The following is a 13,536-nucleotide window of genomic DNA, read 5'->3' as shown; positions in this document are numbered from 1 at the left end:
ATTTAGTCCTTAAACTTTCAGTTTTAGTTCGTTTTAGTATAACACTCTAAACCCGATTGGGCTTAAAGTGCCACCTTGGGCTACCGAGGTAACCCCTGATTTTTCAAACTTGCTCATTTTCTTTTAAACATAGTCAATGGTATCATAATTAAAAGTCATACATAATTGTCATAAAAACATTTTATCAAACCAGAGCTCCGTGACACATAATTTAAGTCAAAATAATGCATATTGAGGTTTACAACTCAAATACATAGGTAAGGTTCAATGAATACACATGCCCACTAAAGCTACAATACAATACTCTGAATGAGATGTTGGAAGTCTTGCTGCGACGGTGCTCCACGAACTGTCTACCTACAATACTATACAACACGCAAGCTGAGGTAAGCATCATGGTGTGACTGAGGGGCTACATCTCACAGCTCACGTACCCCCTAGCCTACCTAAGAACCCGTGTGTAAACTGGGGTGAGATCCAGAACTACATAGAAAATGTACACCCTGCCAAATTACTCCGTCGAGTCTTGGGGCATCTACGCCCAGCTGGCAAAAGAAGATCCATAGCACTGACTGGTATGTACCTAGACAAACTAACAAACAAGACAATTACCCTACTACTAAAGTAACTCGAGTGTCCTGACTATTTCCTAAGTGTCACATACATGCTAGTTTTATGATACTTATCTATTTAGTTATCTAAGCTATTTATGTTCTTGTCTACTATTCTTTTTAACTGTTATCTCACTCGTTCCCTTATCTAGAATGTTACACGAAGACTTATTGATATATTATTACTATTATTTAATAGGTCGTTCTATTCTGGTTAATCAATACTTAAGCGCGTTTTAATCATTCTCTACCTCTGGCGAAGTTTTTACGCGTTCTCGGGGTTTTACGATGATTTCTGTGTTTGTTGTTCACCTACTGTACTATTTGTTAGCCCGATATCTGACTCGAGTTCAACTCTGAGTAGCGACACTCTAGTCGCTCCTACTATGCTTCTCTTTAATTCACCATTGAATTCGAGAGACGACTATACACCCACTATTTGGTGACATTCATGCAATTCACAACTCCGCTTGCTTGTAATCTGACGAAATCGTCCTACTATTTTTTGGTACATCCTCGACAATGATCCCTCGTTCTTAGATACTCGTTACATATGCAACTGAAGAACTTGAACATGTTAAGCATACTATGGGTATTTCGGTTGTAACTCAATCATACAAGTGTTTTAGGTATGTTTAAAGCATTAGTGTTAGGATATATGGATGGAGCTCAATGATCAACCAAAATAATTTGCCAAAAGGGTTTGATGTGGATTTGACGAAAATTTAGGGATTAATGAGATTTAAAGAATAAGAAAATTGATGCACAAGGGTTTATAGTGCTTCAACTTCTCAACCAAGTCTACATCCACTACCTTAGCTCCTCGTCAAGGATTTTCTAACAAATTCACTAATTTGTTCTTTCTTTTTCACAGGATAAAGAGATTACCTTTAAAAATCCCTATCTTTTCAATGGCTAACATAGAACTACCCCCTTTAACAAAAGGAATAAAAATCTAAACAAGAAAACCTTACAAGGTAGGTGTCTACAAAATTAAGCTCACTAAAAAAAACCTAAGGAATTACAATTAAGCTCAAAACACAAATATTTACAAGAGAAAGAAAATAAAGTTTGAAAAACTCCTCTCTTGTGTTTGATTGCTTGGATAGGTGTTCTAACCCTTCTTCATGTGTCCTCAACTTATTTTTATATGTTGGAATGCGTTTGTGGCTGTTTCTAGTCGTTGGGGATGATTTGGAGCCGTTGGAGATATATTTTCTACAAAATAAAACTGCCCAGGACAGGGAGTATCGGTACTCCTTTAATAAGTATCGATACTTCCTTTATAATATTTAAATAAACTAGTTGTTACTAGCCCTTGGGCCTGACCAATATCGATACTATGATCATGGTATCGATACTAGTATGTAAGTAGTATCAGTACCTCTTTGGGTATCGATACCTATTTTGTATTCTGGAATTTGAGCTATTTGAAAAATAACTTGTAGTATCGATACTATCTAGAGAGTATCGATACTTCTCTTACCTTTGGTATCGGTATCACGTGAACAATATCGATATTGTTCATGTAGTATCAATACTGTAAGAACAATATCGATATTATGTACCTAGAAAAAATGTTTTGTTCTCAAATTCTAGTTTAATTAACTTTGAATTATTTTTGAAAACTTTTGAAAATTTTAAACAAATTCAATTAAGTCCAAAAATATTTTGCTTTAATTTGTTATATCAAAATATTATAAAAACGTAGTTCAACAATCTCCCCCTTTTTGATATAACAGAACATTTGAAAAATTATTTTTGCCAAAACTCCCCCTTAATAAAATATTTCATGAAAAAGAGAAATATCTGGAAGAATATTAAAGCTCTCCTTTTTCATTGAGAAATTGAATTTTTCAAACCACACTTCTCCCCTTTTTGTTATATAAAAAATAATTCAAATTTAAAGTTAAAAAATAACAATGGAGAGTAAGTGACAACTTTAACATTAAAATCATTTGAAAAATCAAAGCTCTCCCTCAATAAAAGCATTTCAAACAAAATTTTGAGTTTAAAAACTTAGACACTTAAAAAAATTGAATTTCAACAAAGATGAACAAACATGTTAGTAGCACATGAAATTCAATATAGCCAAGTCTAATAAACTTTATGCAATACCAATTGTTGTATTTAAGTGCATGTGCATAAAGCTATCCAAAGATGTTATATATTTGAAAAATTGATATCAATTGTTAGAGAGATATCATTTGCAATAAATCACATGCATAATCATTTAAATTATGGTCAAAAATTAAAAATTTGTAAAAACAAAGCATTAAAAACCAATTTTGACCAAAATTCATTATGATGAACAAGAAACTTATGAAAAATCATTGAAACTTTAAAATGTTCATCATAACATATTTTTAACATCCATGAGACAGAAAATATAAAATCATTTAAAATCAAAACTCATGCATGCTTAAATCAAATGAGTAACCAATTATGTAAGATAATTAAAATAAGATTAGAGGTTACTCATTCCCTTTTAAGTGTGGCTAGAGCATTTGATTATCTTCACTCTCATCAACATTGCTCCACACACCTACAATAGACATTCATTGACCGTTAGTTTCAATGTCTCTAATTCCCTTTGGAACTCATACTTGTTTATTTTGAAATGTTTTCCTTTCTTTAAAGGACAAGTATGTTCCAAATGACCATGGAAATGATAATGTGGGCATTTTGTCATTTTTAACATAAATGAATTGTTTTTAGAAATGATTTCTTTTTCTTTTGTTAAGCATTCAAGCTTAACTTTCAAATCAAGATTTTCTTTTTCCAAATCATTATTTTTGGTTTTTGAAAGCTCAAACTTATTTTTCAAAATTTCATTTTTTTTTCAAAATTCAATTTTGCTTTTATTAGTTTAGGGATTATGGATATTTACAGAATAAGAAAATTGATGCATAAAGATTTATAGTGGTTCGACTTCTCAACCAAGTCTACATCTACTACCTTAGCTCCTCACCAAGGATTTTTAACATATTCACTAACTTGTTCTTTCTTTTTCACATGATAAAGAGATAACATTTACAAATCTCTTTATTTTTATTAGCAAATATAGAACCACTCCCCTTTAACAAAAGAAATAATAATGAAAACAAGAAAGCCTCACAAGGTAGGTGTTTACAAAATTAAGCTCAAAACACAAATATTTTCAAGAAAAAGAAAATAAAGATTGAAAAACTCTTTCCTTGTGTTTGATTGCTTGGATAGATGTTCTAACCCTTTTTTCAAGTGTCATTGTAACATCCGCAATACCGGGTTAGTAACTAAATTGTAAACTTCAGAATTTGGTGATTCAAGTAGAATAATTGAATAGCTCAAGGACTTATTTGGAAATATTTTATAAAATATTATTAGTAATTATTAAATGAATTAAAGGGCAAAATGGTTAATTGACTTAGAAATGAATTAAAAATAGGATATGATACGGATAAATACACGTGAGGATTGGGGGGAGAGGAAAACAAAGTTTTCCAGAGAATTCTCCATCTTTATTTCTCTCCACCGTGAACCCAAGGTAGCAAAGGTGAGTTTTCTGGTTAGCTGATTATTTGTTGATTTTAAGAGTAGGTTTTGATCCTTAGGTGATACTTAATCTTAAGGAAAGCTTAAGTTGTCTTATAATCAAAAGATGAAGAAGTTATAAGAGATTAAAGAGACGGGGTGTCTAAATAAATTTTAGGAAAAGAGTTGATAAGTTGAATTCGAAACTAAATTTGACTTGTCATCAACTTAATTAAGAGATATGAAGTGATAGAATTGGATTTAGAAAATATTGAAAAATTGGTATGATTATTGATTTCTATATGGAGAAAGGAATTTTGAGGTTTAAGATGTGATAAATGAGTATAAATTGGTTTAAGCATATGTATATAAGTTAAGAACATGAAAGGGGACGAAACATGAAGTGTTGAAGCTAAAAAGAGTGAATTTTCGTTCTGAAAATGTGATTTCTGGGCAAAATGTATCGATACACATTCAATAGGTACTGATACACTCTTGAACGAAAAATCATCGAATGCAATAAGTGTATCGATACATAGGCAGTGTATCGATACCCCCTTTAAAATGAAAACTTCGAATATAATTTGTGTGTCGATACATATGTAGTGTATCGATGCACACGTTAAGGAATGTACCGATACACTATAGAGTGTATCGATACCTACCTTAAATAATAAATGAAAGTAGATTTTCTTTTAGTTTAAGAAATAAAAGATTATAATATATTAATTAGAATATTTATATGGATCCATGTATTATTATGTAGATATAGAACTTACTCCCATTCTAGAACAATCGAAGAATTAGGATTGAATCAAAGTAAGCAAGGCCAAGGTGAGTGCTTAATAGAGTTATAGTTCAATGGAATTAAGACTTGTGATAAGTATATTCATTGTATTAATTTCTATAGTATAATAGTTATGAACATGCATACATGATTTGATAAATGATATATGATTCATGTGATATGTGATAGAAGAAAAGATACATGTGATTACAAAAGAAATGACATGAGTACATGAACATATGAAACATAAGAATAATGCCCATGTTATATGATATGAGAGCTATAGGTATAGTTGGCTTGCCAAGAGTCGAGGGTTACATAGGTCCTTCGGGACATAGACAGAGGTCCTTCGGGACAAATACATAGGTCATTCGGGACAAATACATAGGTCCTTCGGGACAAATACATAGGTCCTTAGGGACAAAATTTCACATGCCCCTAGTGGGACCCTATACGAGCTGTGGTGACAACATATGTGCATAACCTCAATGTACTCAAATACCTTAAGTTCTCAGTAATGTACATGGGCCTACAAAAAGGGTATCAAAAGTGTTTACTTTATTAAATATTATCATGTTGTTATTATTTATATTGAATCATATGTGACATGATAGAATAATTAGATTACATGTTGTTGAGTTAATCGATTGACGAATATGACCAAGAGGGGATGAATTGGCAATTAAAATTTTGTGGAAGCTTTTGCAGAAAATTGAAAGTAATTGCACAACGATTTAGAGTGGTTCGACTTTCTCAATCAAAGTCTACATCCACTATCTTAGCTATCCACACTAAGGATTTTCCAACAAATTCACTAATTTGTTCTTTCTTTTGAGGCTAAAGAGATAACCTTACAACACCCTCACGAATATACCCCAATTCTTGAGAATACTCTTTCCCAAAGAGAAGATTACAAATTTGCAAACTTACAAGGAAATCCTCACAAGGTAGATCATTTGCACAATTCTAGAACAAAGAAAAGAACACTCAAAAATGAATATAATTGAGTACAAGTAGTGTTCTTGAAAGCAAAATGAATATTGAATGAAAAATGGGCTTGAAATGCACAAACTTGAGGTTTGATTCTCTTTGATGGTTGCTTGTTATGCTTGTTTTCTTCAATGATTGAACGTTGGGGAATATTAGTGGAGTCAATAGAGTCGTTTTAGTGTGAAAACAATTAATATTTCTGCTTGGAGCGTGGGGAGAATCGGTACCCCCTCATGGGGAATCAGTTCCCTAATTGTAAAATTCAAATAATCGTTGATTTCGAATCGAGCATACTGGAATTCTCAGAGCCAAACCATTCAGGGGGAATCGGTACCCCCTTGGGGGGGAATCGGTTCCCTCTGGACATACTGGAATTTTTGGCTTTGAAATGGTTCGAAATACTTTGTAAAATTATTTTGAAATTATTTTAAGATTAAAACTTAATTTTACACTTGAGTAAGGATTAAAAATGACTTTTGAAAGATTTGGAGTAATATTTTGATATTCGAATAATTATATCGAATATACTTAGAAAATCTTTTGGTAAATCTTAAAATTCATTTATCTTAACTTGTTATATCGAAATATCAAAATGTATTCAACAATCTCCCCCTTTTTGATATAACAAAACATTTTGGTAATTTTAAGATTTTGAAATCAAGTTTTGAAATTACTCCCCCTTACTCTAACACTACTCCTCTTTAAAATGCTTTTTAACATTTTTCCCTCTTTTTGTTAAATAATTTTTGTTAAATAAAAAAGACTCGTAAAAGATTTTAAACAAGGTTTTGAAATCATTTAGCCAATTGGTCATATAGCTAACATGATGCAATAAATTTAACCAAACCAAAAATATAGAAATATAAGTTCAAACACCCAAAATCCATCAAATTAGTTCAAATATCCAACAAACCAAAGTAAAAACAATCCAAAAACATTCAAAATGTTGAAACAATAAGCTTTAGGTTCAAAGTACTAAAGCATAACACAAAATCAAGCATCTGTAGGAGGATCGGGAGGAGGAAAATGAGCTCACATAGCGGCCATCTCATGTGAGAGTGCATCAATGCGTTCATTCATAGAAGCGTTGTTTGTACGCATCTCCCGAAGAATTTCCAATTGTTGAGCTCCCATTGTGGATAAATGAGATTCTATGGAAGTGAAGCGAGAATCCATGGAAGCATATCGGAAATCGAATGTCTCCATAAAGGATTGAAAGTATGGAGGTATTTGATCATCTGGCAGTGCTTGTTCCTCTGCTTGTGCTTGTTCCTCGTGCTGTTCTGGTTCATCGTCGGAGTCGTCAACTTTAGGCGGTTGCTCACCGGTTCGAACCCAAAGACCAGTTTCTTCATTGATATTCCATCCCGATTTAGTTAAAGAGAATAAATTGATTTGATTTTTGAGGGGAAAAGAAGCATCAAGACCAACTCTAAGCCCAGCCTTAGAAAACAGATTACTAAGAATACAACCGTAAACTAAAGAAGAACATAATTTCTTATTGGGAACAAGATTTACGATTTCGACAAGTTCAACAAAAATAATCTGTGAAAGGTTAATTTTTGTGATTGTTGAAAACATTTTTATGTTTCGATATAACAAATTAAGTTTAAATGAATTTTAAGATTTTACAAATGATTTTCTAAGTATATTCGATTCAATTATTCGAATATCAAATTATTACTCAAAGTCTTTCAAGATCAAATTTAAACCTTACTAAATGTGTAAATTTGTGCTTTATACTTAAACTATTTTTAAACAAATTTTTACAAAGTATTTTGAACCAAAATCAAGCCTTAAATCAATTTTTCAATGTGATGCACCGATGCACCAATCCATGCATCGATGCACCATGAATTAAATTGAACATCGAATGCATTTCATGCATCGATGCACATACCATGCACCGATGCACTGAGGATTTTATGAGAACATCGAATGCATTTGATGCATCGATGCACCAGCCATGCATCGATGCACTCTGGCTATTTTGAAACATCGAATGCACTTGATGCATCGATGCACTCTTAGTGAACCGATGCACTAAGGGTCTAACGGTCAAAATATTTGAATTTTACACTGATGCACTGATGCACCTAGGGTATGCATCGATGCATTGACGCTCCCATCCACTAATATTAATTGTTTTCACACTTAAACGACTCTATTGACTCCAATAATCATCCCCAACGTTCAGAATCAATTGAAAGAGTATTTAAACAAGCTTAGAAGCCATTGATCAACAACAAGAAACATCAAGCAACTAGAATCAAGAGAGAGAATCAAAGAGAAAGCATCAAACCTCAAGTTTGAGCATTTCAAGCCAATTTTTCATTCAATATTCATTTTGCTTTCAAGAACACTTATTGTGCTCAATTGTATTATTCTTGAGTGTTCTTTTCTTTATTCTAGAATTGTGCAAACAATCTACCTTGTGAGGATTTCCTTGTAAGTTTGCAAATTTGTATTGTTCTCTTTGGGAGAGAGTGTTCTCAAGAATTTGGGGTATAATAATTCTTGAGGGTTTGTAAGGTTACTCTTTGTCCTCAAAAGAAAGACAAATTAGTGAATTTGTGAAAAATCCTTAGTGTGAATAGCTAAGGTAGTGGACGTAGACTTTGGTTGAGAAAGTCGAACCACTCTAAATCGCTGTGCAATTTCTTTCAATATTCTGCAAAAGCTTCCACCAAAAATATTTATTGTCAATTCACCCCCTCTTGGCCGATTTCATCAATCGATTAACTCAACAGTGATTATTTTGGATACAATGAAGCCAAAATAGATCTAAGGCTCGTAGAGTGGAGTAACGGCCTTCATTATCTAATCATAATGCTTTGGCAATGGATTCCGAGTTAAGATAAAAGAATTGTCCTAGAATATAGGATCGGATCCCTATGGTTAAGGTTTTCTCTCGGTTTTTAATGCAAATGGCATTAGAGTAGAATATACGAACAAGTTGATGGTAGACAATGGGTTCAAGCTCAAAGAGTTTGTCAAATTTCCACTCATGAAGAGTAGGAAGATGACGGAAATTGATATCTAACATGGCTTGAAGAGATGGGATACGTTCTTCACGGATTTTGTAGGACTCAAAGTATTGACAAAACCTATAGTAGAGATTTTGTTTACGATCAGGTTCATTGAAACAAGAATTATGAATGGACATATTTGGATCATCGGGATTAGGAAAAGGAATTTGTGGGATAGGTGGAGGATTTGGAGGTGAGTTTGGAGGTTGACTAGAATAACTAGAGGAGGCCTTAGAACGTTTATGAGACATAATTTAAGATAATCGGAATGGAAAGATAACCTGCAATTTTAAAAACATATGTATGCAAAATAATCAATCCCAAAACTCAATTGAGTCCTCAATATTTCAAGGTTCTCTAAACCAATCCTAATGGGCAAAGTTTTTGAAAACTATTGAAAAATAAGGTTTTGAAAATCAATATAAATATAGTTTTCATAATAACAATCAAAACACAACAATTTGAAAGTATTTTTTTAATTTCGAAATATTTCAAAATTTTTGAAAATTCTTGTGTTTTTGATGAAATTAGTTGTAGAATCTAGTTTCTAATCATTAAACTATCAATGCATGATCTAAAGTTCAACCTAGAACTAATTAAAACTAGTTATATGTTCAAAATTTGATGAAATAGAATTTTTAGAAAAATACCTTGAAGAATCTCGGATTTGAGTGAGATTAGATGAAGTTTGCACGTTTTTGATGATTTCAACAGGTTTAAGAGATGATATTTGAAGAGAATTCCGATTAAAAATGTTGTTTTGAGGCAAAGTGGAGATTTGAGAGATGGAAAGAGTGATAGGCGTCAAAGGAATAAGAAGAAGAGGGTTTGAGCAAATAGAGGTTCTGCCCGTGTTATATCCAGAACCTCCAGGGGGTATTGATTCCCCTACAGGGGGAATCGGTTCCCCTTCAAGGGGGTATCGATTCCCTCTGCACCAAAATGCTAAAATCTGATTTTAAACATTCAGAATGCTAAATTAATATTTTTAATGGTTTTGGCGACTCATATATTGAAAATTAATCTTGTTCAATCAATCAAATTTATCATTAAAAACTATTTGAACATAAAGTTAATTTTCACCATATAACATAAACTCCCCCTAACTAAAAGCAATGAATGCAATCAAAAATTATTATTGTATGCATTTTTCATTTATTCTTAAAAGTGCTAAAGTTATTTTAAACACTAAGTGAAGATAGGTCAGTTAAACCTAATTCTCTCATAAGTGTCCAAAAACGTTCCTTGTCTAAAGGTTTTGTAAAGATATCCGCTAATTGGTGCAAAGTATCAACAAATTTTAGAACTACATCTTCCTTAGTGACATGGTCTCTAATGAAGTGATGTCTTATTTCAATGTGCTTAGTTCTAGAGTGTTGGATGAGATTTTTAGTGAGACAAATAGCACTAGTATTGTCACACTTGATATGAATGGTACCTACATCAATTCCATAATCAAAAGTTGTTGTTTTATCCATAAAACTTGTGCACAACAACTACCGGTTGAAATATATTCGGCTTCAGTGGTAGATAATGCAACACAATTTTGTTTCTTTGAAAACCAAGAAATCAACATATTTCAAAGGAATTGGCAAGTACCGGAGGTGCTTTTCCTATCTAATTTGCATCCTCCATAATCCGCATCAGAAAAGGCATGCAAGCTAAAGCTAGAGTCTTTAGGATACCAAAGTCCTAAACTAGGAGTGTCCTTAAGTTATCTAAAGATTCTCTTAACAGCTAGTAAATGTGATTCCTTAGGGCATGATTGAAATCTAGCACATAAGCAAACACTAAACATAATGTCCGGTCTACTTGCGTTTAAATAAAGTAAAGATCCAATCATTGACCTATATAATTTAACATCTACACATTTACCTCCTTCATCTAAGTCAAGCTTTGTTGAAGAGCTCATTGGAGTGTCATGAGGTTTGCCATTTTCCAGTCCAAACTTCTTGAGCATATCTTTGACGTACTTAGCTTGATTGATAAAGATGCCATCTTTTCTTTGCTTGATTTGGAGTCCCAAGAAAAATGAGAGCTCCTCCATCATGCTCATTTCAAATTCACTTTGCATTAGCTTAGAAAATTCTTGGCAAAGAACATCATTATTAGAACCAAATATTATATCATCAACATAAATTTGAACTAATAATAAATATTTACCTTTATGCTTTAAAAACAATGTAGTGTCAACCTTCCCTTTTGAAAAACCTTTTTCAATTAAAAATTTGACAATCTTTCATACCAAGCTCTAGGAGCTTGTTTTAAACTATAAAGAGCTTTTGTCAATTTAAGAACATGATCCGGATATTTTGAATCTTCAAAACCTAGAGGTTATTCCACATACACTTCTTTTTTTATAAATCCATTTAAAAATGCACTTTTAACATCCATTTGATATAATTCATGCAAATGCTAATAACATTCTAATTGCTTTCATCCTAGCTACGGTAGCGTATGTTTCATCATAGTCTGTGCCCTCTTCTTGAGTATACCCTTTAGCAACAAGTCTAGACTTGTTTCTCATTATATTACCACTCTCATCAAGCTTATTCCTAGATACCCATCTAGTACCTACAATAGATTTATTACTAGGCCTTTCAACTAATGTCCAAACTTTACTCCTCTCAAATTGATTTAACTCTTCTTGCATAACCATAATCCAATGTTCATCTTTTAATGCTTCTTTAATATTCTTAGGCTCTATGCACGAGATAAATTCCACATAATTACAAATATTTCTAAGAGAGGATCGAGTTGTTACCCCTTTGGATGGATCACCTATAATCTCACCATCCTTGATATAGTAATATTCCCTTGGGTAAGAGACTTTCCTTTCTTCAATGGTTGGATTCTCAAGAGGATCATGAGTTTCCTCATTTTTCGTTTCTTCCTTTGATGATGGTTCTCCAACGTCATGTCTAACGTCATTTGTATTTATAACACCTACATCATCATTCATACAAGAATCCTTCCTTGGAAGAAGATTATCATCGAAAACAACATGTATAGACTCTTCTACAACTAAAGTTCTTTTATTAAATACTTGAAAAGCTTTAGAATTTAAGGAATAACCCAGAAAAATTCCTTCATCACTTTTAGCATCAAATTTGCCAAGATTGTCTTTACTGTTGTTTAAAACAAAACACTTACATCCAAAAGGATAAAAATAACTAATGTTAGGCTTTTTATTTTTGAAAAGTTCATATGGAGTTTTCTTTAAAATATGCCTAATCATTACTCGATTAATAACATAACAAGCGGTATTTGTGGCTTCCGCCCAAAAATATTTTGGCAAATTGTTTTCACAAAGCATAGTTCTAGCCATTTCTTCTAAAGTTCGATTTTTCCTCTCAACAACTCCATTTTGTTGAGGGGTTCTAGGTGCTGAAATTTTTTGGCTAATACCATTAGAATTACAAAACTCAGTAAATCCAACATTTTCAAATTCAGTTCTATTATCACTCTTAAAACTAGTTATAGAGTAACCTTTTTCGTTTTGGATTATTTTTAAAAACGTGATAAATTTTTCTAATGTTTCATCTTTAGTACTTAAGAATAGAACCCAAGTATATCTAGAATAGTCATCTACCAAGACAAATGCATATTGTTTTCCACCCAAGCTAGTAGTCCTAGTTGGCCCTAAAGGATCTATATGGATCAATTTTAATACTCTATTAGTTGACACATCATTAATGGATTTAAAAGAAACTCGCTTTTGTTTTCCTTTAGCACAAGCATCACAGATTTTATTATTATCAAATTTTAGTTTAGGCAGCCCTCGAACCAATTCTCCTTGAACTAACCGTTGCAAAACACTCATGCTAGCATGTCCTAGTCTCCTATGCCATAACCAACTATCATGCTCATCGTTTCCAATTAGGTATAAATTAGTCACATTAATAGAATCTAAATGAACCATGTAAATGTTTCCTATTCTATGACCAACAAGCATAATCCGATTAGATGTAATGTCAATAACTTTACAACCATTAGTTTTAAACATGACATTGAATCCTTTATCACAAAATTGACTAATACTTAAAAGATTATGCTTTAATCCATTCACATATAAAACATTTTTAATTTGTATGGAAGATGTAATACCTATTGTACCTATACCTTCAATGTGACCTTTTGAATTATCACCAAAAGTCACTTCCCCTCCATTTTTGGCGTTAAGCTCTATGAACCGGCTTTTGTCTCCGGTCATGTGTCTTGATCATCCACTATCAAGGTACCATGAATTTGGATTTGTTTCCCGTGCCTTGTAGCAATGCTCATTTTCCTACAAACATAGATTAATTTCTAATTTTTGATACCCAAATTCTTTTGGGTCCATATTCATTAGTTTCTAAAATCCTTGTCCCATTTGGTATCCATTTATGAAGGACATCCTTATCTTTAGTAGTAATGAATTCTTTAGGAACCCATATACTCCTAACAATTTTACCATTCAAGGTTCGTTGAGGACTTCTATGATTGTAGCTTCTAAAACTTTTCTTAACAAAGTTGGATTTTGAATTCTCACCTTTTTCAAAACTTTTTGTTCCAACCTTATTAAAAGAAGTTTTAAGATCATCAATCTTCTTTTGATGATCATCAA

This window comes from Hibiscus syriacus, unplaced genomic scaffold (assembly GCF_006381635.1).
Source record: "Hibiscus syriacus cultivar Baekdansim isolate YM2019G1 unplaced genomic scaffold, ASM638163v2 tig00110677_pilon, whole genome shotgun sequence".
Taxonomy (NCBI): Eukaryota; Viridiplantae; Streptophyta; class Magnoliopsida; order Malvales; family Malvaceae; genus Hibiscus; species Hibiscus syriacus.
This window is presented reverse-complemented; position numbering follows the sequence as displayed.